This window comes from Hyperoodon ampullatus (assembly GCF_949752795.1).
Source record: "Hyperoodon ampullatus genome assembly, chromosome: 1".
NCBI classification, from domain to species: domain Eukaryota; kingdom Metazoa; phylum Chordata; class Mammalia; order Artiodactyla; family Ziphiidae; genus Hyperoodon; species Hyperoodon ampullatus.
In genome coordinates this window covers 181902223-181927499 of record NC_136914.1, presented here as the reverse complement: position 1 = coordinate 181927499, position 25277 = coordinate 181902223, and the positions used below count along the sequence as shown (strand labels likewise).

The window sequence follows — 25277 nt, the reverse complement described above, 5'->3', positions numbered from 1 at the left end:
GTTCGTGCCCCGGTCCGAGAAGATCCCACATGCCGCGGAGCGGCTGGGCCCGTGAGCCATGGCTGCTGAGCCTGCGTGTCCGGAGCCTGTGCTCCGCGGCAGGAGGGGCCACAGCAGTGAGAGGCCCGCGTACCGCAAAAAACCCAAAAAAACCCCCAGCACATTATTCTGGAACACCAGAATGTTAAAAACTGGGGCTACAATAACTAAAAAAAAAAAAAAAAAAAAAAAAACCACCAGATTTGGAAGCTTTCCTCAAGGTCAGTGAAACTTTCCTGGGTTCTGAGGGCACAGCTGCCCCTAATGCTTTTCTGCAGACTTGCACTGGAGGAAACAGAGCTGAGGAGGCCATGGCTGCGAAAAGACGGAGGCTGTTATTGTCCCCCCGAAATTCATGTCCACTGGCAGTCTCAGAGTGTAACCTTATTTGGAAATAGGGTCTTTGCCGGTAAAATTCGTTAAGATGACATCTGGAATGGGGTGGGCCCTAAATTAATGACTGGTGTCCTTATGAGAAGAAATTTGGACACACAGACACGCAAAGGAGAGGTCATGTGAGGATGGAGGCAGAGATTGGAGTGATGCAGCTACAAGCCAAGGAAGGCCGAGGATTCCCCGCAATGCCAGAACTAGTAAAGAGGCATGGACAGCCTTCCCTAGAGCCTTCAGAAGGAGCGTGGCCCTGCCAACACCTCCATTTCAGACTTCTAGCCTGCAGAACTCTGAGAGAACAAATTTCTGTTGTTGTAAGCCACCCAGTTTGTGGTGATTGGTTACAGCAGCCCTAGCAAACTGGTACAGCCATGCAGTTAGTAGTGAAGTGGCCAGAGCAATGGGCCATTGGCAGCAGAACTGACTTTCACTGGCCTGGAGAATCCAGCTCACACTCTTAAGGCCCCAAACCTAAAAGACCTGGCTCACCTTCCTCCCCTCCTCCCTGGAAGGTCCCCCATCCTCTTACACAGCCCCTCCATCTGAGCAGCCTGCTACCCAGCTATGGCCCATCATTTGCTCTACCTGCACCACCACCGGTCACTTCCAAATGCTGCCTGTGGTCGAGTGGGAAGAACAGAGCCGCAAGAGTCCGAGATCCCGGGAAGAACTGGCTTCTTCCTGGCTGTGTGCACGCTAGAAAGTCACCTCATCTCCTGAGCCTCACTGGATGGTGACAGTAATGACCCTGATGGGCCTTGGCAGGGATGCGGGATGCAGCGGTGCCTGGTACATCATAGCCACTCAGACACGTGAGGGGCCTCTCCCACCCACAGGCAGGAATGATGAGAATCCCAGCATCCTAGAGAGCCAGGCCTTTCCTGACCGGCTCTGGGGAAGAGCTGGAGCAGGTGGGGCCCAGAACACACCTGCCATGGGCGGAGCCTTCCTCTGGGAGGAAAGGCCTGGAGCTGGCAGAGTAGTGGCCGTCCTTATCACACACACACACACACACACACACACACACACACGCAGGGCTGAGAAGGGCCATCGGGCAGGGGGCTCTGGTCTGTGGTTTCCCGTGTCTGGCACTGACTGGCACTCCACAAATAACTGTCTCAGGAATGATGCTGGAGAGGGAACAACAACTCACCAGATGTGTCGGAACAAAGTGCTGCCAGACCAGCCCACCGTGCAGGAGCCTCCACTGAAGAGATGTGCAGCATGGAAGGTTTTCTTTTCTTTTAAATTGAGAGAAGCTGATCTTCTTTGTTCTGTGAAGGATCACTTAAGTGGCCCTCTTAGAGATGCAAATGCCAGACGAGTAAGCACCCAGCATCCTGGGATCTGTGCTTAGCGGGACCTTCTGTGGCCAGTAGTGGTGGGTTCTATTTTGTAGTTTTGAGTGGCTTGGCAAAGATCGTGCCCCCCTTTGGCATGCAGCAGAAGGGGGATCTGTGGGGAGAATTGGGGAGGAAGAGAAATGTGTGACCTAATTTGCACAAAGAGCCCAAGTTTTCTGGAAGGAATGAGATGGCTACATCACCACTGTGTTTTCACACTTTTTTGACAAGAAATAAACATTACATCCCACCTGAGGGCTCAGGCACACACTGAAGCAAGGGTTTCACAGAACAGTACTGTTCCTATATGCAGTGCCCACTGGCATTTTTCACTCTCTGTGATTCTATCTCATTTTTTAAAAGACTGGCCAAGACCTACTGAGTTGATTTCATGACCCCCCTATTGGGTTGGAGTCCATAGTCTGAAAAACTCTTGGGATTTGGTGTTCAGGACACCTGTTGGGTGGACCAAGGCCTGGTTGTGGGAAGGGTGCTGTGGCCATGGGGCTAGTGAGCTCCACCTGGAACTGAGTAGGGAGAAGAGAAACGGTGGTCCTTGGGAGTTATCAAATGCTAGAACTGGATCTGACCTGGCCATCTGAGGCCAACTCGGCCCTGGAAATTGTGTGTGTCTGGGTGTGATTTGACAGAGTGGAGCACTAGAAGCTTGTGGACCCTCTCCCCAAGCAAGATGTCATGTGCCAGAGGTGCTGTGTGGCCCTGGAGAGGCTTGGTGGCCCTCTCCCTCCCCACGGGCGTATTTCTGTGGTGCCCAGCAGCCCGTTCCCACACACCTGTAATCTCATTGACACACCAAGGCCAGCTTGGGAGGGGCCCACCCCATGCCCGCCCCATGCCCACCATCCTGGGGCAGCCCTGTGGGAGTGGTCAGCAAGGGCATCCACAGTCATACCCCAGAGGTCCTGCCTTATCACGCTAGGAGTCCTCCAGACTGAGGGAAATGCTGAGGCCTGAGCAGAACATCCTGGAAGAGTTGCTACTTCCACAGCAAAACCTTGGGGAACGGGGACTTCACCCATCCCAGCATCTATGCTTTAGACACATGGCCAAGGCCAGCTTCTGCTAAGAAACCTAATGGGCATCAGGATGGGATGGAAGTGGCCTGGACACTTGCCCACCAGAACCAGAATCGCGAAGCCGGCTTGTCCTGTGCTTTCTCCTTCTACAGCTAGGGGGCAGCAGCAAGCACAGGTACTTGAACCCCCCTCTGTGGACTCTGCCATCCCCACCTCTCTCCTCTGGGCTGAGATTCTCCCAGTGCCGCCCCTCCACCTGCCCAGCACCGCTGGCTGCAGCTCTACTATGAAAGAGAAGGCTGTTGGGCACTTACTTCTCTTAGTGTCCCAGTTAATCCTCACAGCCCTTCAGCACCTTTGGCCCCATCCATTGCCCCACTGAAAGACAGAAGATCTTTCAAGATGGCGGAAGTTGGAATTCAACTCAGTTTTAGTAAAGGCAGTACGAAGGCCAAAGACAGGCTTGGGCATCTAATGGCCCACCTGCCCCTCACAGCACCTCACCTCTCTGAACCCCAGGGTGGCAGCCAAACCTGTTTCCCTTTCCTATGTCCATGCAGACAGTTTTCTAGCCTCGCCCACAGCAAGGTGGGTCACATGACTGAACGCTGGATAATGGAATGTGGGTGGGAGTGTGACTGCAGACTGCTCTCAGCCCCTAAAATTCCCTGAGATCTCCCTGCTCCCTCTTCCCTCCTCTGTTGGAAAGGATCCAGGGGAGGACACTGAGGTCCTAGAAGGAGCCTGAGTCCCTGAGTGACCGCCTGGAGCAGAGCCTCCTCCCTCCCCACTTTCATGCTGACCTACTTGAGATGGTGACCTGAGCATGAAAGAATGTTTATAGGGTTAAGGCTCTAAGGTTTGCGGTTGTTTTGTTAGGGCAGCCAGCATTAATTACCTGATTAACGTGCTGGTTTCCTTATCTGTGACATGGGGTTTTCTACATTCAGTCTCAGGGTGGTTGTGCTTAAGACATATAATGTATGCAAATTGCCAATCCTGGAGGCTGGTGCATTGCAAACACTCAGAGACTCACCCGGTAACTGAGGTCACTCCCTTCCACTGTCAGCAGCTGCAGCAGCAATGGTGACAACCGCAAGGAGGACTAATTAACCCCCAGGTCACAGTGCTGTGCCCTCAGCCAAGAGGACCAGACAACAGATGGGCCTAGCTCATGGTAGAGGGTCTTATCTTCTGTGGCACGTGGGGATGCTGGGAACCTTCAAAGGTGCACAGGTCTTATCTATGCAAACGCTTTGTCACCTGGATTTTTCTAATACTGTGGAGACTTGCCATTAGGGCAGTATCTGTAATGGAATGCTAAGCCGACAGGGATCGGGGATTGCACGTACTGAAATGGAGAGGTAAGAGCCACACTGGAGCCAGGCTCCTCAGTTCAAATCCTGTCTCTTACTAGCTGTGGGACCCCAGGTAAATCACTTAGCAGCTCTGTGCCTCAGTTTCCCCATCAGTAAAATGGGGGTTGTAATAGTGTTCTTGTGGAGTTTGAGTAAATATATGTAGAATGCTTAGTACTTGGCACACAGCAGATGCTCAATATGTGCTGCTTTTTTTTTTTTTTTTTTTTTGTGGTACACGGGCCTCTCACTGTTGTGGCCTCTCCCGTTGTGGAGCACAGGCTCCGGACGTGCAGGCTCAGTGGCCATGGCCCACAGGCCCAGCCGCTCTGCGGCATGTGGGATCTTCCTGGAACGGGGCACGAACCCGCGTCCCCTGCATCGGCAGGCGGACTCTCAACCACTGCACCACCAGGGAAGCCCTATGTGTTGCTTTTATTACTGAAGCAAGTGTACCACTTGGTGACTCCTGCTCAAGTAGATGAGACGATGCCCCTGTAGTGCATGGAAAGTTCTGATGCCATCACAGCCACTAGGAAGTGCCCTGCCTGCCTTCGAGGAGCTGCTGCTGCAGCCGGTCAGTCCTGGACAAGGAGCAAAAGCCCTCAGGGCCATGGCCCTGGCCTCCCGCTCTTTCCCATGCTGCATTTCTCCTGGGGCTGGGGGAGGAAAGAGAGAAAGGCAGAAAGAGCAGGTGGGAGCAGGGCTGGGGGTGAGGCTTCAGGAAGGACAATGGGCTTTGTAAAATCCCTCTCTGGGCAGTCTGGCCAAGTTCAATGGCTTCAGGCCACATGAACAGCAAGAAAAATGTGGCCCAGGAATTTCTCCCCAACGATTCCCCTTGTCTTTCTCTGTGGGAATTTGGAGCTGCAGACACATTCCTTCCACAAACAACATCCGCAGCAGCTGAAGGCCCATTGGCCAGAGCTGGGGAAGCCGGCTGGCCATGCACCTTGGGGCCCTGCCCCCATTACCCCCCTCCCTGAGGACTGGGCACAGCAAATGTGCAGGAGAATAGGCTCTGGCTGGCAGACGTCAGAGCCCACTGTATCAGAGACTGACCCCTCCCGGGCACTGTGGATCTCTCCCGAGAGCCAACTGTCCAGACAGTTTGTGCAGTTGCTTTTTCCTAATCTGTCACCCAGAAATGGAAACTAGACATCTTGGACAGAATCCCCACCTCTTAGAGATGGGAATTCACTTTTTTTCGAAGCCAAGTACTTCCCAACTTAAGAGGAAACAATTTCCTAATGGTCTAAAAGTCTTCTAAACAGGGGATTGCAAACTACATAAAGCCCACAGGACAAATCTGGCTTACCACCTGCTTTTGTAAATAAAGTTTTATTGAAACACAGCCACACCCATTCATTTCTGTATTGTCTATGGTTGATTTCATGCTACCAGGGCAGAGTTGAGTAGTTGCTATGGAGACCATATGGCAAAGCTTAAATATGTTTATGATCTGCACCTCAGAAAAAGTTTACCAACTCCTCGTTTAAAACAGGAGGTATTACATTCACTTATCGACTTATACTCCTATGTTATTCCACAGAGGGTTTGAAATGGCTTCTAATGAGAACACTTAAAATGAAGGTAACACAATGGTAATAATTATAAAAATGAAGGACCCAAGAAAATGCAAATAAAAGTAGAAAAGTAAAATCAGGAAACAAAACGTAAATGTGAAAGCCTAATTCATACTTGCCAAAGCCAAACTTTAAAATTTCCCTGAGTTTCCTGGCAGCCAAAGGAAAAAGAGAAATGAGACTTAAGTCTCATTAAGAGAAAGGAAAAAGCATACCACTCCTTATGGGATCCACAGCCTCTTCTAGCACAAAGCAATGTGTGCTTGCTTCAGATAGACTCCACCTTCCCCAGAGTGACATACTTCATTTTAGAAAAAAGAACTCAGAGCAATGAGTCTGTAAAGTGAATAACAGCAATGCTGTTGATGAGGGATAATGGGGGTGTGGGAGGGAGCTAGTTAATATGTTTAACCAGATAGTTAAATCCAAATCAGCTGGCTTCCATGCACTGTGGTAAAAGTGCACAAAACTTATTTTGAGAGATGGTGGGTGAAGCCTCTTTTCTGCTTATCATTTCTCTACATCTATTTGTTTCAAAGCAAAAACTGCAGTTGACTGAAGATAGCCCCAACTTGTCACCAACTCAACTTTAGTGCCTGGCACATAGTAGGCCCTCAAGAAATGCCTGATGTGGAGTGGATCTAGCCTCTCTGGACTTCGCATTTCCCATGAAAAATGAGAAGGCCGTATTAAAATGTAAAGTCCTTTCCAGTTCCAGAATATCTGTGAGTGCTGTACGTGCGGCATAATATGCACACTGAATTTTGGCCAAACTCCTAACACAGATCAGAACTGTGATGGGAGGAGAAGATGAGAGAGGGTGACTCAGGCCCAAGAAGCAGGAGGCAGGGAGCTGATCATTAAGAAGGTGTCCCGTGGTGGTCAGACTGCCCACATTCAAGGACAGGCTCTCCCACCTACCAGCTCTGTGACTTTGAGAGCTCACATAACCTGGGCAGATGTCCATATTCTCACCTGTAAAATGAACGTTATGACATATCACCATCATGAGGCTGCTGTGAAAATTAAATGTGAGATACCAGTGCCAGTATGGGGTAGGTTTGTAATAAGTGGTCTACAAAGTGCTTTTACCTTCAAGAAGCCCCCTCTAACCAGGTGTCAGGCCCACCAGGGAACAGGCATTACTCTGAAAAGCTAAGTGAGCAGTGAGCCTCACATGGCCTTCCTGCCAGACCCCGTCCAGCACTTCCCAGGGGCTGTCTTTTTTTACCACGAGCCTCACCTACGGACATGCCTTAGACCCATGCGGCATGAATCCATTGCCAAGTTTGTTCCCTCTCCCTCCAAAATTTCTACCACAAGGTTAAGAGCGGAGGCTTCTTAACAAGACAGGCTGGGTTCTAATCCAAGCTCGGCCACTAATTAGCTGTGTGAATTACCTGTGCAAATTACTTCACCTCTGTGCCTCAGTGTCCTCCTCTTTAAAGTGGAAATGATGAGGATACGGAACACATAGGATTGCTCTGAATTCGAATGGAATGTCACACTCTTAGCCTGGCAGTGCTGGCTATTAGGAGGATGTATGACCCCCGCCCCCCATGTTTCAGTTGTGTTAGTGCATAACAAACTATCCCAAAGCTAAGTGACTTAAACATTTATTTGCCCTCGTTCTGCAATGAGGGCAGGGCTCAGCAGGGATAGCTCGTCACTGCTCTACACATATCAGCTGGACCGCCGGCCTCGCTTGTGTGGCTGGCCTTGACCTCAGTTCTCCATATGGCTGGCTCAGGCTTCCTGGAGCATGGCGGTCTCAGGACTGAGTCCCACTGCTCACAAGGGGGTGGCTCTCCCTGGAAGACAACAGCGGAAGCTACCAAGCCATTTTAGGATTTAGGCCCACGGCTGGCCCAGAGTCACTTCACTTCTGTCACCTTCTGTTGGTTAAAGCAAGTCATAGGGTGGCCCAGATTCAAGGGGATAGGAGCACACAGGGTGTGGGGACTGGGTGGTGTAGGTCGCTGGGGGCCACCTCACTAGTACACTGTCCCACCCGATCTCCATCTCCTCTGCCCTGCATTTCTCACCTGCCTTATGCCTTTTGCTTCTAGGCTTCCTCCCTTCTCCCGGTTGCCCCCTTCCAGTCCCTCCTTCACTCCAGCACCAGCCTGATCAGTCAGAATCACAGGCTGCATCATACCCTAAATGCCCTGCTGTGTTGCTCCCTACCCTGGAACCATGCTCCTTCACATGATACCAACAGTGCTCCTTGGAGGACCATTCCCACGCCATCCCTAAGGTGCTGGACTCCTCCTCATGTCTCAGCTCTCACCTCAGAGACCTCTCCTCTGGAGAGCCTCTCCTGACCACCCTCAGCAGACCTGGGCACTGTCCCCCCAGAGCTCCCAGGTGCCCTCCTGGCCCCCCCAGAGCTCAGCCCTGGGCTGTTCTTCTCAGGTATTCAGTTGTGTTCAGTCATCGTTTGGTACATGGATGAATAAATGAATGAAAGAATGAATGAATGATCATCACAGCCCCCCAAAGCTATACCTGTGACTAAGATGCCGTGTCCCCATTTCTACTCTTCCCTGAGCTGCCTAGGGCTGAGCTCACACCTTGAGATGGCACCCTAGGGGTACCTTGGGTATGAGCCGGGAGAAGTAACCAGACTCCTGCAGAGGGGTATAAAGGCCGGGTCCTGAGACTCCTAAGTAAATCCCTGAGTGTCCTGGAGCGTGTCTGGAACCAGGGGCTCAGGCTGCAGAGGGCTAGGATCCCAGCAGCAGCAGCCTCCTTAGAAACAACCCCATATCCTCACCACCGAACTTTGAGTCTCCCAGAGAAATAGACTAAAGCAGCAGGAGGTGGAGCTCTGGATGGGTGGGTGTAGCCCCAGCCCCACAGAGCCTTTGTCCTCCAAAGCTGGCATCCGATCCTTCTCCCAGAGCTCATTGTACTCACTGGATACCCGCCCCCTGGTTCTGGCTCTGCTTTCCCATGATGTGTAGGATGTTGGCCTTCTAGCTCAGGAAGATGTCTCAGGGGCCCCCACCACCCTGGTCAGTTTTCTGGAGTAGAGTGGCTTGAGCTCAGCTGAAGCCTTGGTGCGGTGAGTGATCCTGACGTTCTGGCTCAGTTCAAGATGGTTTGGGGTCATGATCAATTCAGGGGTCTATGTTCAGGGATTTTAATTATCAGGTGAATTCCTTGCTCAGTCTGTGCTTTTGCAATTGCAGCCCATGACTCTACACGTGATGGGGTAAATGCCATCCATCCATCTATCTGTCTGTCCACCCACCCACCCACCCATCCATCCATCCACCCACCCACCCACCCACCCATCCATCCATCCATCTACCCACACACCCATCCACCCACTCATTCACCTACTCAACCCACTCACCTGTCCATCCACCCATCCATCCATCCATCCTGATTCTGATACTTACCATTTCATTGATCTTGGGCAAGTCTCTTCACCTCCCTGAACTTTAGTTTCTTCCTCTGTAAATTGAATCTACCGGTGCCTAATGGGGTTGTCCTGTGGTTAATTGAGGTAATAGCACTTGTGAGTTGCCTGGCACATGGTGGGAAACATAGTGAATGTTATTTTCCTCCCTGCTTGAGAAATAGACGCACAGCTAGAAAACTATAAAAAGACAATATATCAATATAATCAGGAATTAAAGTGTGTGAAACCCAAGGCAATATTATAAGCTCTTGCCTTGCATTCTGTCCTGTGAGCTGCCCTGGGAGTTGATATTTAAAGTCACTTTGAAAAGTTGAGTATCCCCAAATATATTTGAACGGTTCAATGGGGATGCTGACCCTCTATAATAGGTTCATTCGAAATGATCCTGCTTTGCTACTTCCTCTTAGAAAGATAAACAAGCAGCCCACAATGGCCGCTGTGATGTTTTCTTTTAAATCTTGCTTTCCAAATGTAGGACTTGGCCGTTGGACAATCACCCGGGGGCTCACTCCCCGCACATGCTCTCCCTGAATGCAGGGAGCTCTAGCTTGGAATTCCTGGGGCCTCATTAAGCCCGCTGTGACTAAGTGATCTTGCCTGGTGCTAAAACTGTTTAAAATGACTTGGCAGCAACCAGAAGTCAGGTCTCTCTGTTTTTTCTCAGTTACTCCCTCTCTGTAACCCCCGCCTTCATGTCATGAAATGAAAACATCTTTCTTTCCGGATCTAGTGCGGGGCAACCCTCCTCTCTCCCTGAAGAAGCCTCACCCTGGTCTTTCTGGAGAGTTAGAGAGGGAAGCAGAAATCTGTCCCACTGTTGTTAATCTCTCCTTTGAATGAGACTTAACTCCTGGAAAAACCTCTTCCCTGTTCCAAGTCATTCTTTCCTCCCCTCCCCAGCCTCCCCCTCAACAATTAACTCTTCTGCTCCATGCTACAGGCAGCCTCTGCCTCTGGCCTGGCCTTGCCACTGCTCTCCTCCAGACCATGTCTGTTTTCTCAAGGCGGGATGGAGGTGGGGAGGGAAGGAGAAAATCCCAGTCAAGCCAAGGCCATCAGAGGTTGACCACAGCCCGTTTCAGGGGCACGAACAGATCCTAGGAACTGGATGGGTGAGAGAGAATCTAATATTAAGAACCCTACTCAGGGTTTCCCTGGTGGCGCAGTGGTTGAGAGTCCGCCTGCCGATGCAGGGGACACGGGTTCGTGCCCCGGTCCCGGAAGATCCCACATGCCGCGGAGCGGCTGAGCCCGTGAGCCATGGAGCTGAGCCTGCACGTCCGGAGCCTGTGCTCCGCCACGGGAGAGGCCACAACAGTGAGAGGCCCCGCGTACCGCAAAAAAAAAAAAAACAAAAAAACCCTACTCTGTGCCAGACAGTTGAAATCATTTCTCTTACTTAATTGTTTAATTACACAATAATATGTAAATATGCCTTCCTTTTAAGAAATTAGACCACTATAAGAATGCTAAATTCCCTTGACACCCACTTTCAATTCATTCTTATCACTTGCCCTCACCCTAGAGGGAACCACTCTTGATTTTTTGTCTTCTTCCTAAGTATTTTTCCAGGCCCAAGTGCCTAGAGCAGTGCCCAGCATAGAGTGGGCACTATACAGGGAAGTCATATTGTGAGGGTGTGTGTTTTACATAAGTGTTATGAATCCATAGATCTTGAACATTCAGCTGCATCTCCCTCCTTTGATAGTATTTCATTTTATGAAAATACCAGTGTATCTGATAATCCCTTTACTGATGAACATCTTTTTGGTTGCAGTTTTTTGCAGTTACAAACAGGGCTGCAATGAGAAGCCTGGTATGGGTTTTCCTGGGGGTGTGGGTTGAGTGCATGCTAAGAAATGCAACTGCTTGGTCCCAGGGTATTAGCATTTTTAGTTTTAATAAGCAGCTTGATTGAGTGTTATCTTCCAGAAGGATTGCACCAAAGCAAAGCCTCCTGGCAAAAGTACCCATTTGCCCAAATCCTCACCAACACTTGATGATGATGATAGTTCACACCTACAAAGCACTTAGCAACATGCCAGTTGTGTCCTAAAACATTTTAATGATTAAATGAATAATCTTCATTTAATCTTCACAAAGATCCAATGAAGCAGTTCTATTATTCTTTCCATCTGATAGATGAGAAAACTGAGTACAAGTGTTTGCGCAACTTGATACCGTCAAACCTTTCATTTGTGCTAAGTGACATGTGAAACGGTGTCATTTCCTTCACGTTTCAGAAGTCTCAGAGGGGAAGTGACTTACCCAACGTCACTAGTCCATAGGTAACCCAGACAGGTCTGGGGGGTAACCTGGGCAACTGCACAGTTGTGGAGTGCAGGTGAGCTGGGAAACTGAGAGCAGGGTGGCCCTGGTAGACGCCCCCCAAGTCACCTAAGAGATGACTACTTAGAGGATGCTGGGGGAAGGGCGGCGCCGCCCTTGCACAGCGAGGGGACCTTTCCTTCCGGTCTGCGGTCGGCCAGCATCGACCCCCACCCTTAGCCGGCTCCCAACTGGCAGAGGAGGGAGCTACAGACCGCGGCGGCTCACACAGCGCTCCCTGGTGGCCCCTCGGGAGCGCGCAGCTCGGCGCCCCGGGAGAGTAACGGGCCGCGCGGAGGGCGCCCGCGAGGGCAGGGAGCCGGCGCGCGGAGATAAAAGCGGGCGGCCGGCGCGATCTGCGCGTTCTCCTATTGATTAGCAGGGTCTGCCCGGAGGCCGGGAGACCCGCGGAGCGGGACCGGTACGGAGCGTGAGGGCAAGGGAGCTGCCCGGCCGGTGGCCCCGCGCCGGGCTGGACACTGCCCGCCGGCCGGACGTCGGTCGAGCCGCCCCGGGGGTGCGGGCAGCAGGCGGCGCGCCAGGCAGCGGAGTCGAGCGGCGGGCGCGGGCGGCTGCCATGGGGCTGTGCTGCTGCAAAGACTGGAGGGGACACCTGCGAGCGCCCAAAGGTAACTCTCGGGCGCGCACGTGCGCCGCGGGCTCGGAACCTCGGCGCTCCGGCGAGGGGCGCGCGCCGCCGGTTCCCTCCAGCCGCCGCTGGGAGCCGCCAGTCCCGCCTCGGGGATTTGTCCGCGGGATCCCCCTGGGCCACCCGACACCTGCCTCCGCCTTGGAAAGGGCTCAGAGGTGGCTGTAACTCCCCCAGAGTCTCTGAACTTTGGAGCGCGCGTACAGGGGCTCCTCCTGGAACTCGGCTGGGGGTTAGGGTCCGTCCCCGGGGTAGGAGGGGAGCCGAGCGGAGGGGAGCGCCCGCCCTGTGGGGTCCGGAGCGGACGGTGAGCGCCGGCTGCGGGTCCGACAAGTCCAGGGCTGGGGCGGCGGAACCCCTGGCTCCCGGCCCCGCCCGCAGGTCCTCTGCAGAGGGAGCCTGGCTTGCGCCCGGTGGCTTAACCGCCCCGGAGCAGGGCCATTCATTCTCCTCGCCTGCCTCTGTCACAGACTTGTACCCAGGGGCCCTGATTCAGAGTTTTCCAAAAGTCGCGGCGGAACCTCGAGGGGAGCTGCTTGTGGAATGCAGCGGGCTTGGGGAGAGCTCCAAGCCGAGAAACTCGCCAAGGACGTTGGCTGCTAATGAGGTCCGGCCTCCTTTGGGCAGTGGCCCTTCTAACTTAACCCTTGACTGACTGAAACGATCCCTGTTGATTGTCAGAAACGTAGTGATGCAACCCTTTACTGCAGCGCTTCCCAAGCTCGCCGGAACCTAAAACCCACCTGCCCCTCGCTTATTAAACATGCAGATTTTAGGGCCCCGTCCTGACCTTCTTTCTGCATAGGCTCTGGGGAAGAGCCTGAGAAGCTGTGTGTTTAAGGACTTCCCTAAGTGACTGTTTAAGACAAGGTGAGTCTGGGAAGCCTCCTTTAAACTGTAAGGTCAGCGCAGGATTTACCAGGATGGGCGCCAGGTCCCAGTTCCTTGAAAAGTATATTCTGGATCCTGATAAAGAAAGGTTTGAATGTGTCAAGCAGCTTGAAGGACTCTTGTCAGGGTGATGATAAGGATGGCACAAATGTATTGGTTTGTTTCACAAAGGGTTTGAGGTAGCTTATAACATGAGTATTAAATATAGCAAAGCTAAATTGGACCCTACATTTGAACAGGTCATATAGAGTAAAGAGAGAAGAGCCCAGTTAATCTGGCCATAAGATAGTATCTGTGGTTGAGCTTTTTTGCAGCCCAGGTGAAACATGAATACTTTCATGGTTCTCATTGTCCCAGAGCAAAAGTTTTCCTAACTTTGATTTTAAAAAGAAAAAAGAATTTTGCACGTGCGTCTTCACATTTGGAGGGAAGAGACTGAGGGTGAGCGTGTCTTGGCTGTTGCAGTAGCCAGGGCCTCCATAGGATTCAGAGGGCAGGATCTGGCTGCATGCTGGATGAGGTCAGGCCAGAGCCCAGAGCAGAGCAGGAAGGATTTCACTGGGGGCCTGGCAGGGCTGGAGCAGCTTTAGTCTTTCCTGAGCGTTTCTCAGTAAACCCTGCAGGGAGGTGGAGCCTGAGTCCCACAAGCAAGGGTGGATTTGCAAGGCTTTGATTAGGGAAGGTACTTACTCAACTAGCAGCCCCAGAAGGGAGCCAGGGGCATCTCCTGCTAGGGTTGTCTTCTGGGGACTATGGACCCCAGGCTACACTGTCCATGTGAGGAACAGGCCTGGTGTAGGAGTGTTTCCCAGTTTGCCCCCATCCTCCCAACCCACCCTAAGGCACAGCTGGCCACAGCAGCCTGGGAGCAGGGACCCAGTCTGAAGGGCCCACAAAGTCCCAAAGCCCATTTAAAGTAGCAGAGCTGGCCAAGACTGGAGCGAGAGGGGCTAGGCAGCACTGGGGTGCCAGAGTGTACCTGCCCTGTCCAGAGCAGGCAGCCAGCCACTGGAAGGCAGGAAGGATGGTCAAAGAGGGCAGACATTTGGTCTTTTAATGTAAAATCCCCAAATATTTAAATGTTGTTGCCTTATTTAACAAATTTGAACCCATGTGGCCAGTCCGGCTAGGCAGGAGACAGTTTGGACCGTTGTTCCAAATGAGTTCTGCTATAAACAGGGGGGCAGGTTTCCCTTGGCCATAACCTTAGAAGTCATGAGTTATTAAAGTTTGGAAGGATTTTCATTGCAAGACTTCTCAGAACTTTCAACACATTGGTGCAATTGTGCATCTCCAATTCAGGTGGATGGTAGATACAGTCTCCAAACTTCTGTCCAGGGAACCTGCCTTTCACAGAGCATCTCATGGCATCCATATCTTTGAACACACTTTGAGAAATGCTGCTTTGGACTGTGATTGAGTTGTCATAGCAGTGACGCAGTACATCTGTTTCCAAGGGGTGTGCGTGTGTGCACGTGCATGTTGTGCGTGTTTAGCTGTTACAATCTACCTGTGAAGAAGCTTTCTGACTTTCCAGATTAGAAAAGTGTGTGTTTTTTATTTAAGATCAAAAGAGGATCCATTGGTCGTTGGTATAAATTTCCCCAAGACAACAGCTGTTGTTCTCGATTTCATTCTTGAGTATTTCTCAATCAGAACTTTTACAACAGGATATTTGACCATGTCCCTGAGTAAAAGTGTACTTGATAAAGCAGGCAAGCTCAAATAATAAATCCCATAAAGAGAGCAGCAAAAATACATCACATGCTGGAGTCACCATAGTGGATCTAGGCTTAATGTCTTTAAAATCCAAAGCCTGGCACTCTCTCCAGGGGACACCTGCTCTCCTGCTGGTGGTGGAACTGCAGGTGGGCAGCCTGGACCTGAGGAGGGATTGCTGCAGGTGCTTTTCGGGGCATGATGTGCTGCGGTATAAATCACATTTACTATCATACACAGGACAGATGGTTACAATGGAGCAGTCCTGGGTCCCTGGTTCTTCTGCAGAAGCCAAAAGGTCGGTGAGCAGGATCTGATGTGCAGAGAAGAATTACACCCTCCTAAAAGCAGAGGTGAACAGGCTTGCTCTGAACTCTGAGGACACTGTCTGATTTCATCGTTTCTGGACAAGGTTTCCAGATGCTTCTGCTATGTAGAGCTCTGTGGTGGGGCTGTTCAGTGGCAGATTTCATTATCTTCAAGTCTGCTTGGTGACCCAAGGCCAAGACTTGGAGGAAGAAGTGGTACAGGAATGCAGCACTGAGGCAGCTTTTTTTTTTTTTTTTAAATTTATTATTTATTTTTGGCTGCGCTGGGTCTTCATTGCTGCACGCGGGCTTTCTCTAGTTGTGGCGAGCGGGGGCTACTCTTCGTTGCGGTGCGCGGGCTTCTCATTGCGGTGGCTTCTCTTGTTGCGGAGCACAGGCTCTAGGTGCATGGGCTTCAGTAGTTGTGGCACTCAGGCTCAGTAGCTGTGGCTCGTGGGCTCTGGAGCGCAGGCTCAATAGTTGTGGCGCACAGGCTTAGTTGTTCCGCGGCATGTGGGATCTTCCCGGACTAGGGCTCGAACCCATGTCTCCTGCATTGGCAGGCGGATTCTTAACCACTGCGCCACCAGGGAAGTCCCACTGAGGCAGCTTTTGTTCAAGGCCAGGGAGGGTCAAGGGCAGACTGGGGGCCCCTGAGACCTTTGAGACCCCCTGTTGCCACTCTTTGCCCCTCATGTTTCCTGCTGGTCTCAGCACTGGGAGCCCTCCTGTCTTCCGGGATCTTGCCCCCTGTCATGTCCTCTGTCCCCAGCACCATCCACTGGCTCCTTCTATCGGCCCACGAACCTGCTTCAGTCTCTCATTAGAACATTTAAAAAAAAAAAAAAAAGCAGTCTCTTGCCCTTATGTGCCCCACAAGCCCAGCCCATCTCTCCTTCCCTCCATCACCAGCCCCCAGTAACCGACTGCTGGTCCCAGCCTCCCCCGATGCTCCTCCTGCACTTAGCCCTGACCCCGTGCTGGTGCTGGACCTGGTGAACAGTCCCGCTGTTCTGAGCACCTGGGAACCTGCCCCACGTCCCCCCCTCCCGGACTGCGCCTGCCCGGCCCCTCCTACCTCCCCATGCCAGCTGTTCTTCCCTGACCCATGCACCGAGTTTGGCTGTGAATTCTCTTTGTTTCACCCTCTGAGCTCTGTCTATAAGTCTCTCCCAGCCATCTCACCCCGGGCCCCAATGATTGTGAGCACCTCTAAGGAAAAAGCCCCCAAATCCTCTGCCCCCACCTCTGCAGTGCCCACCTCCAGCCTGCAGATCCAGAACTCCAGCTGGAGCCCCTTCTCCGTTTCCTGGCTCTCATTTCCTGAGAGTCTGCCCCCTGCTTCATTTCCCATGACCAAAGGCTGACAGCTCCCAAGATCCTGCCCAGGGCCGTGTCCCCATCCCTGCCCCCAAGGCCACTGCAGTTTCTGTGCAGACCCTCATCATCTCCACTGCGCTGGCTTTCCCAACTGGTCATCCCAAGTTCATCCTTGCCTCTGCTAGTCCGCTGCCCAAGCCAGCATCTCATGCACGGCTCCTGTCACCTTATGTCCCTCCTCAAGCTGCATCTTGGCCCCATAGTGCCTGCAAAAGAAAGCCCAGCTTCTTAGCCTTGCTGGTGTTGCCTGTCACCCCTCTCCAGCCCCCTCCCAACCTCCCACCACCACACAGCCTGGACCTCTTTGGCCCCTGCACACACCACGCCCTCTCACGGTGCCTTCAGTCGGGATTGAGAGGGGTCAAGATCTGGGAAGGTGGCCTACACCTGGAGCCATCTCTGAAACCCTGGCCTGGGGGCCCAGTTCATTTCATTCTCTCCAGTGCCTGGTTGGTGTGGGTCTGTCCCCCCTAGGTGGCAGTCGGCTTGTCACCTCTGTGATCTGGCACTGTACTCAACAGAGAAGCTGGCAGGAGAGCAGTGGGTGGAGCAGAGACGGGGAGACAGTTGTACCACCTGCACCTGTTCCTGTCTCCTGATGCCCGGGGGTCCCAGCGGCAGTCCACTTGGGAGAGTCCAGCCTCACTTGTTGTAGCACTCCAAGTGATAGAGTGAGGTGTTGACATGGACTCCTTGTCCCTTTCCTGAGGTCAACAGGCTTGTCAGGGTGCCTGGTGCCCAGGGTGCAGAGGCCAGTGGGCCAGGCAGGAGCGCTGCTGCTGGGCACAGTTCAAGCTGGGCAGACAGAGGCGCCCCTAGCTGCCATGGAGGGAGGCGTGGCCATCCCAGGGTGGGGTTGATAGAACTGGTTCTCCTGTGTAAACGCTTGTATAGCCTCTGAGCCCACTTTCTTGAGAAGGTTCCATTTTTCACAAAATCTTCCAAGATTGCTAATAAGCAATCTTGGGCGGTTCATTTAACAGTCATTTGTGGGACACCCTCTCCACTCCAGGCCTCGTGCCCGGCATGAGGATAAAGAGTTGGGGAGGGTACAGCATCTGCCCCCAGTGTGCTCATAGCCTGGCCGAGCAGAGACCCAGGAAGCAGATGGTGACGCTGCAGGCCGAGAAGAAATGCGGGGAGAACAGCAAGCCTGGGTGCTCTGCGAGGGCTGGTTCAGAGGATGCCCAGGCCAGCTGATGCCCGAGCTGGCTCTCATAGGATGAGCAGCCAGCCCAACAGAGACAGTAGGGAAGGGCTTTCCAGGCCTGCGGAGGTGGGTCGGGGTCGAGGCTTCCCCTGAGCTGCAGCTCCCCAGCCGCCCCTTCTCTGCCGCTGCTCCCAGGGTCCTGCACGAGCAGATCCTCCGTGGGCTCACTTCTGCCCCCACCCACTCGGCCCTCTTGCTGGCAGCCTCTTCGGAGTCACAGTGATTTTCCCAGCCCAGGCCTCGCTCTGAGCACAGAGCCACTTGACGCCTCCATTGGGTGTCTCCTGGTCTAGAGAATGGCCAAAGCTAATCAGGCTAAACCTGAGCTCTTAGTTTCATCCTCCTCCTCCAATTTGCCTTCGCCAGGTCCTGCCAGTTCCATTTCCAAAGTGCACCTGAATCCCTCTGCTTGTCTCCATCCACACCAGCTCCCCGGGTCCAGCCGCCGGCCTGCTGCCCGACCACTGCAGTGGCCTCCCGGCGGGTCTTCCTTCTTGGACCCTCCCCCACTCCAGTCCATCCTCCAGCTGTAGCCAGTGACTGTTCCAGAGGCCCTCGGGGCCCACTGCTCCTTGCTCAGAAATGCTCCGGGACTCCAGTGGTGCCCACAGTGAACTCTCAACGTCAGTCTTTCCTGAGAGGCCTTCCTTGACCCCTGTTATTTGCTCACGTGCCATCCCATACTTTTCCTTTAAAACAGCGGTCCCCAACCTTTTTGGCATCAGGGCCTGGTTTCGTGGAAGACCATTTTTCCACGGATGGTGGTGGGGGGCGGGGAGATATGGTTCAGGCAGTAATGCGAACGATGGGGAGCGGCAGACGAAGCTTCGCTTGCTTGCCCGCTGCTCACTCTCCTGCTCTGTGGCCCAGGTCCTAACAGGCCGCGGACGGGTACCGGTCCACGGCCCAGGGGTTGGGGACCCCTGCTTTAAAACACCTATCACAGTGAATAAATATATGTGTGTCCGTTTGCAAAACCTGTCCCCTCGCCATGTGAGCCAGAAGCTCCCTGAAGGTAGGGCAGGCTCTGTCTTTTCTCTCCACTGGGAAGGCTGGCAGAAGCCAGGCGTGAGAGCACTTATGTCTGACTCGGCCTTAAGGACATGTGAGGTGGGAAGGATATATCAGAATGTTCAAGCCTCCTGCTCCAGAGATTGTGTTCATGGCCCAGAGCCCAGAGGCCTCCTGTCTGTAGCTCAGGCCTTGCAGGGGTCACAGTTGTTTTCCAAGAAGTGTCCCTCTTTGTTACCTCTTACCCATTCAAGTGTCCTGGGGCAGCAGTCCTGTGGGTTTTTCAGAAAGGGAAGCAGCCTCAGGTAGATGATTTGGTTCCATTTCCTAGCTGGGGCACCCCAGGCCACCTCTCACCTCTCTGAGCCTCTGCATCCGCACCTATGAATGGGGACAGGCATGCCAACCTCCAGGGTTGTCAGAAAGCCAGATAACAGTCCTAGTACCGCCCCTCTCCAACTGAGTTACCACTCAGAGCCTCAGTTTCCTCATCTGTAAAGAGGGAAACAGGCAAGACTGGATGATCTCCAATGTCCCTGTCAGCTTGAACCTTAGAAGATTTTTTGAGGAAACTCAGAATTGCTCTATGCTCCTAGCAGGAGGGCATCAGAAGGTCAAGTGCCTCTTCCCACCCGCTCAGAGAGGGCTCAGCCAGCACTTATCTGGGGGGCGGTGTGAGACAGCAAGGATAGGTCAGTGGACAGAGTTTATGAGCAAGTCTGTTTAACCAGCACACAGCCACGGTCAACACTGCTGGCCCTGGGGATGGGGGGCGGACTTATGGCCCCAAAGAAGAGCCAGTCCTGTAGGAGCCTGAAGTCCTTGACCTTGGCCATTAGGGCAGCAAGCCTCCCAGAGAGCTCAAGAGTCCTGAACTCCTGGAGGGAGAGGGTAAGAAAATGCTTGATGTGTGTTTTCTCATCTTCTTGGTCTGCGGGTCCTTTCACCATAAGGGACGCTCCTTCAGGAATCCTGGGCCCCAAATGGGGAGCATCCAAGTGAAGTGAACCCCTAAATAGTTCTCCTTATCCTACCTGCCCCAACTCAGCTATGTAGCTGATGCATGTCCTGCCTGAATTACATCTTTTGCTGGGCTCTTCCCCTAAACACCCATCACCAGACTCTTTTAAACAGCTTTTTTGAGATATGTTTCAAATATCACAGAATCCATTCATTTAGATTGTTAAGCTTGGTAATTTTTAGTATATTTAGAGGTATGCAACCATCACCATAATCTAATTTTAGAACATTTTTATTACCCCCAAAAGAAGTCCCATGCCCATTAATAGTCACTTCCCATTCCTGAGACAACCCTCCCCTCTTGTCCTGCAGCCCCAGGCAACCGCTAAACTGCATACTTTTGTACAATATATGGTCTTTTGTAATTGGCTTCTTTAACTTAGCATAATGTTTTCAAGGTTCATCCATGATGTAGCATGTTATCACTACTTCATTCCTTTTTATGGCTGTGTATAGTGCATAGTATGATTATACCATATTTTGTTTATCCACTCCTCAAATGATGACCATTTGAATCATATTTGGCTAGTATTTTGCTGAGGATTTTTTTTTTTTTTTTGCGGTACGCGGACCTCTCACTGCTGTGGCCTCTCCTGTTGCGGAGCACAGGCTCCGGACGTGCAGGCTCGGTGGCCATGGCTCACGGGCCCAGCCGCTCCACGGCATGTGGGATCTTCCCGGACCGGGGCACGAACCCGCGTCCCCTGCATCAGCAGGCGGACTCTCAACCACTGTGCCACCAGGGAAGCCCTGTTGAGGATTTTTGTGTCTGTATTCATAAGGGATGTTGGTCTGTAGTTTTTTTGCAGTGTCTTTGTTTTTGTTATCAGAGGAATACTGGCTGCACAGGAGTTGGGAACCATTCCCTCCTCTTCTACTTTTTGGAAGGGTTTGTGAATAATTGGTACTAATATTTTAAATGTTTGGTAGAATTCACCAGTGAAACTCTCTGATATTAATTCTTTAAATGATTAGTAGAAGTCATTAGTGAAACATTTGGGGGAGTGTTTAAATTATTAACTTAGTCTCATGTTAAAGGTTTATTTAGATTTTCTTTCTTCTTGAATCGGTTTTGGTACTTTATGTCTTTCTAGGAATTTTTCTTTTACATCTAAGTCATCTAATTTGTTGGCATAATGTTGTTCATATTATTCCCTTATAATCCTTTTTATCTCTGTAAGGTTGGCAGTGATGTCCCCTCTTCCATCCCTGATTTTAGTAATTTAAGTCTTATCCTCTTTTTTCTTGGTCAGTCTAGTTAAATTTTGTCATATATGGTAATCTTTTCAAAGAACCACACTTTTGTTTCTATTGATTTTCTCTGTTGTTTTTCTAGTCTTTGTTTTACTTATTTCCACTCTAATCTTCATCATTTCCTTCTAACTGTTTCATTTGGGTTTGGTTTGTTCTTTTTCTAGTTTATTAAAGTGTAAGGTTAGGTTTTTGATTTGACAACTTTCTTATTTTATGATGTGGGCATTTATAGCTGTAAATTTCTCTCTAAGCACACTGCATCCCATAAGTTTTGATATGTTGTGTTTTTATTTCCATTCATCTCAAAATGTTTTTTAAATTTCCGTGGTGATTTCTTCTTTACTTATTTAGGAGTGAGTTGTTTAATTTCCACATATTTATAAATTCTCTAAATTTCCTTTTTTTTTTTTTTTTTTTTTTGCGGTACACGGGCCTCTCACTGTTGCGGCCTCTCCTGTTGCGGAGCACAGGCTCTGGATGCACAGGCTCAGCGGCCATGGCTCATGGGCCTAGCCGCCCCACGGCATGTGGGATCTTCCTGGACCGAGGCACGAACCCGCGTCCCCTGCATCGGCAGGCGGACTCTCAACCACTGCGCCACCAGGGAAGCCCTAAGTTTCCTTTTTTTATTGATTTATAATTTCATTCCTCTATAGTCAGTGAGTATACTTTCATATTTTGTCTCATTCAACCCTTTTAAGTGTTTAAGGCTTGCGTTATGATCTAGCATATGATCTATCCTAGAAAACGTTACATGTGCACTTGAGAAGAATGTGTATTCTGTGCTTGTTGGGTGGAGTGTCCTATAAGTTAGGCCTGCTTGGCTCCTTGTGTTGTTCAAGTGTTCTGTTTCCTTATTGATTTTCTGGCTAGTTGTTCTATCCATTATTGAAAATGGAGTACTGAAGTCTGCAACTATTATTCTTGAATCTCATTTCAATTCTGTCTATTTTTACTTCATGAATTATGGAGCTCTGTTGTTAGGGCATTTTTTAAAAATAATTATGATATCTTCATGCTGGATCAACCCCTTTTTTCATCATAAAGTCTTTTTGTTTTTCTCCAGTAACATTTTTGTTTTAAAGTCTATTTTGTTCAATATTTGTGTAGCCATTTTAGCTCTCTTTGGATATTGTTTGTATGGTATATCTTTTCCCATCATTTCACTTTCTATTTACTTGTCTTTTAAAATCTAAATGTGTTTCCTATAGACAGTATATAGTTTGTTTTTTTAAATCCATTCTGTCAGTCTTTACCTTTTTGTTGGAGTATTTAATACATTTACATTTAATGTAATTACTGATAATGTAGATTAATGCCAGCCATTTTGCTATTTATTTTTAGGTGACTTATGTCTTTTTTTGTTCTTCTATTCCTTCATTACTGCCTCCTTTTTGTGTTAGATATTTTCTATGTACTGCTTTAATTTCTTTATTGTTCCTTTATAGTATTTTAAAAGTTATTTTCTTGGTGTTTGTTCTGGGGATTACAATTAGCCTTTTAATTTAAGACAATTTAGTACGGAGTAATACTACCTTAACTTCAATAGTGTACAGAAATTTTGCTCCAATATTGCTCTGTTCCTTCTCCCTCCATTGTGTCATTATTGTCATACTTACTACATCTTTATGCATTATAAGTCCATCAACACAGTTTTGTAAGTATTGCTTTATGCAGTTATCTCTTGAATCGGATAGAAAAAAAGTGCTACAAAAAATACATTTATACTGTCTTTTACATTTAACAATAGTTACCTTTTATTGGTGTTCTTTATTTCTTCATGTAGATCCAAGTGATTATCTAATGTCCTTTCATTTCACCTTTAGAATTTCTTGTAGTATTGACCTGCTAGGACAGAGAACTGAATCCTCTCAGTTTTTGTTTATCTTGGAATGTCTTAATTTCTCCTTCATTTTGAAGATGGTTTTGCTGGATATAGAATTCTTGGTTGACAGTCTTTTTTCTTTCAACATTTGGAAAATGTCATCCTACTGCCTTCTGGTTTCCGTGTTTTGTTGGTTTTTTTTTTTTTTGGTACGCGGGCCTCTCACTGTTGTGGCCTCTCCCGTTGCAGAGCACAGGCTCCAGACATGCATGCTCAGCGGCCATGGCTCACGGGCCCAGCCTCTCCATGGCATGTGGGATCTTCCCGGACCGGGGCACGAACCCATGTCCCCTGCATTGGCAGGCGGACTCTCAACCACTGCACCACCAGAGAAGCCCAGTTTCTGTGTTTTTTGATAAGACATTAACTGTTACTGAGTATCCTTTGTTTGTGATGAATCATTTTGCTTCTTTCAAGATTCTCTCGCTTTAGACAGTTTGACTATGATATTTCTGGGTATGAATCTCTTTGAGTTTATCATACTTGGAATTCATTGAGATTCTTGGATTTATAATGTTTTTCAACAGATTTGGGAAGCTTTCAACCATTACTCCTTCAAATATTCTGTCTAACCCTTTCTTTCCTTTCCTACTAAGACTCCCATTATGTGTATCTTGGTACATTGATGATGTCTCACTGGTCTCTGAGGCTCTGTTCATTTTTCTTCATCCTTTTTTTTTTTTCTTTTTGCTCCTCATATTGCATAATCTCAGTTGACCTGTCTTTGAGTTTGCTGATTCTTTCTTCTGCCAGCTCAAATCTGCTATTGAATCCCTGTAGTAAATTTTTCATGTTAGTCATTATTCTTTTAAACTCCAGAATTTCTATGTGGTTCTTTCTGTAATTTCCATCCCTTTATTGATATTCTCTATTTGGTGACACATCATTGTCATACCTACCTTTAATTCTTTAGACATGGTTTCTTTGAACATATTTATAATAGCCAATTTGAAATCTAGTGAGTCTAACATCTAGGTCAAGGATAGTTTTTATTTACTGCTTTTTTTCCCTTGTGTATGGACCATACTTCTTTCTTTATGTGTCTTATAATCTTTTGTTGAAAAGTGGACATTCTAAATAATATAATGTGGGAACTCTGCAAATTAGATTCCCTTCCCTCCCCTGCTTTTGTTGTTGTTATTGTTTTAGCTGTTTAGTGACTTTCCTGGACAAAATTTATAAAATCTGTAGTATATAGCCATTGAAGTCTCTCATTGATTCATTTAGTGGTCAGCTAATGATTTGTCAGAGTTATACTAAATGCCTTTAACCAATAAGTCTTCCTACTTTGTGCTGAGTGTGTGTGTCTGTGTGTGTGTGTTGGGGCACACCTTCAGTGCTTAGGTAGTTTATGACTGTGACTTAATCTTCACTTCCTGCTTGTGCAAGGACCCAAAGTCGGCCAGAGGTCAGAGATTGGAGACCACTCAAGTCTTTCCTGCTCATGGACAAGGCTCTACACATGTACATGGCCTTGTAGATATCCAGAAATAGGTCAGACCTCTTCAAAGTCCCCAGTAGATTTCTCCTTCCCCATAACTTCCTTTTGGCCAGAGCTTATTTGCCCCAATTAGTATCACAGTTTTAGGCAGCTGTAATATTAAAGAATTACCACTGATTTTTTTTGACAAATGCCCTGGAGATAGGGCTTTTCCACAGAATGAGTCAGGTCAAATAATGATAATGCTCTGTAAATAGGGCTTTTTCAGGGAGCTGCATAACAGGTCAAATTGTGACAGTGTCCCAGGATGGGACTTTCTAAGATGCTAATTCATGCCAAGGTATGTGAGTAGGTACTTAGCTCTTCTCTGGCCCAGGCCTTGTCCTTCTTACCTCACCCTTACCTAGATGCTAAGTGGTGACTTGGAGGTGAGTAAGGTGCCTGAGGGCTTGGTCTCAAGTAGGTAGTGTGAAATGTTGTAAGCTCCTGCAGCTGGGAGTTGGGCAGACCTGGTGCTGAATTCTGGCTCTTCCTTTGCAGCCCTGGGGACAAGTTGCTTCTCTGAGCCAAAGAAGGATACCTTTGTCTGTAAATTGGGTTACCACAACCTCACCAGTTTGTGTCAAGAGAAAATTTAAATTAGCCTCTGTATATGAGGCTGCTGGCTCATGGAAAAATGCCCTCTCATGGAAATGATTATTATTTGTCTTGAGGCTTAGGATAAGACTCTAAAAAATGATGAGGCTGGTGTTTTGTTGAAATAAAAGCAATTATAGCCCATGTAGCACTCACTATGTGCCAAGTCTTGTCCTAAGCACTTTGTACATGGGAATTCATTTAGTCCTCACCATGAACCTCAAGTGGATTCTATTATGAGTCTCATTTAGAGATGAGGAAACTGAGGCATAGAAGTTCCTGCCCCAGGCCACTTAGAACTGGGATTCTGACCCAGGCTGTCTGGCACCAGAGTCTTGCAGTCCTCAACTGCACTGTTT

At 49.6% G+C, this 25277-nt stretch overlaps 1 protein-coding gene across 6 annotated transcripts in view; it reads left to right on the top strand.

Annotated features, from left to right (window-relative positions):
• ARHGAP22 (Rho GTPase activating protein 22) overlaps nucleotides 1–25277 on the top strand; it is a gene marked incomplete at its 5' end in the record, with an annotated part of 200371 nt that overhangs the window by 101861 nt on the left and 73233 nt on the right. The gene's annotated exons all lie outside the window — the stretch shown is intronic.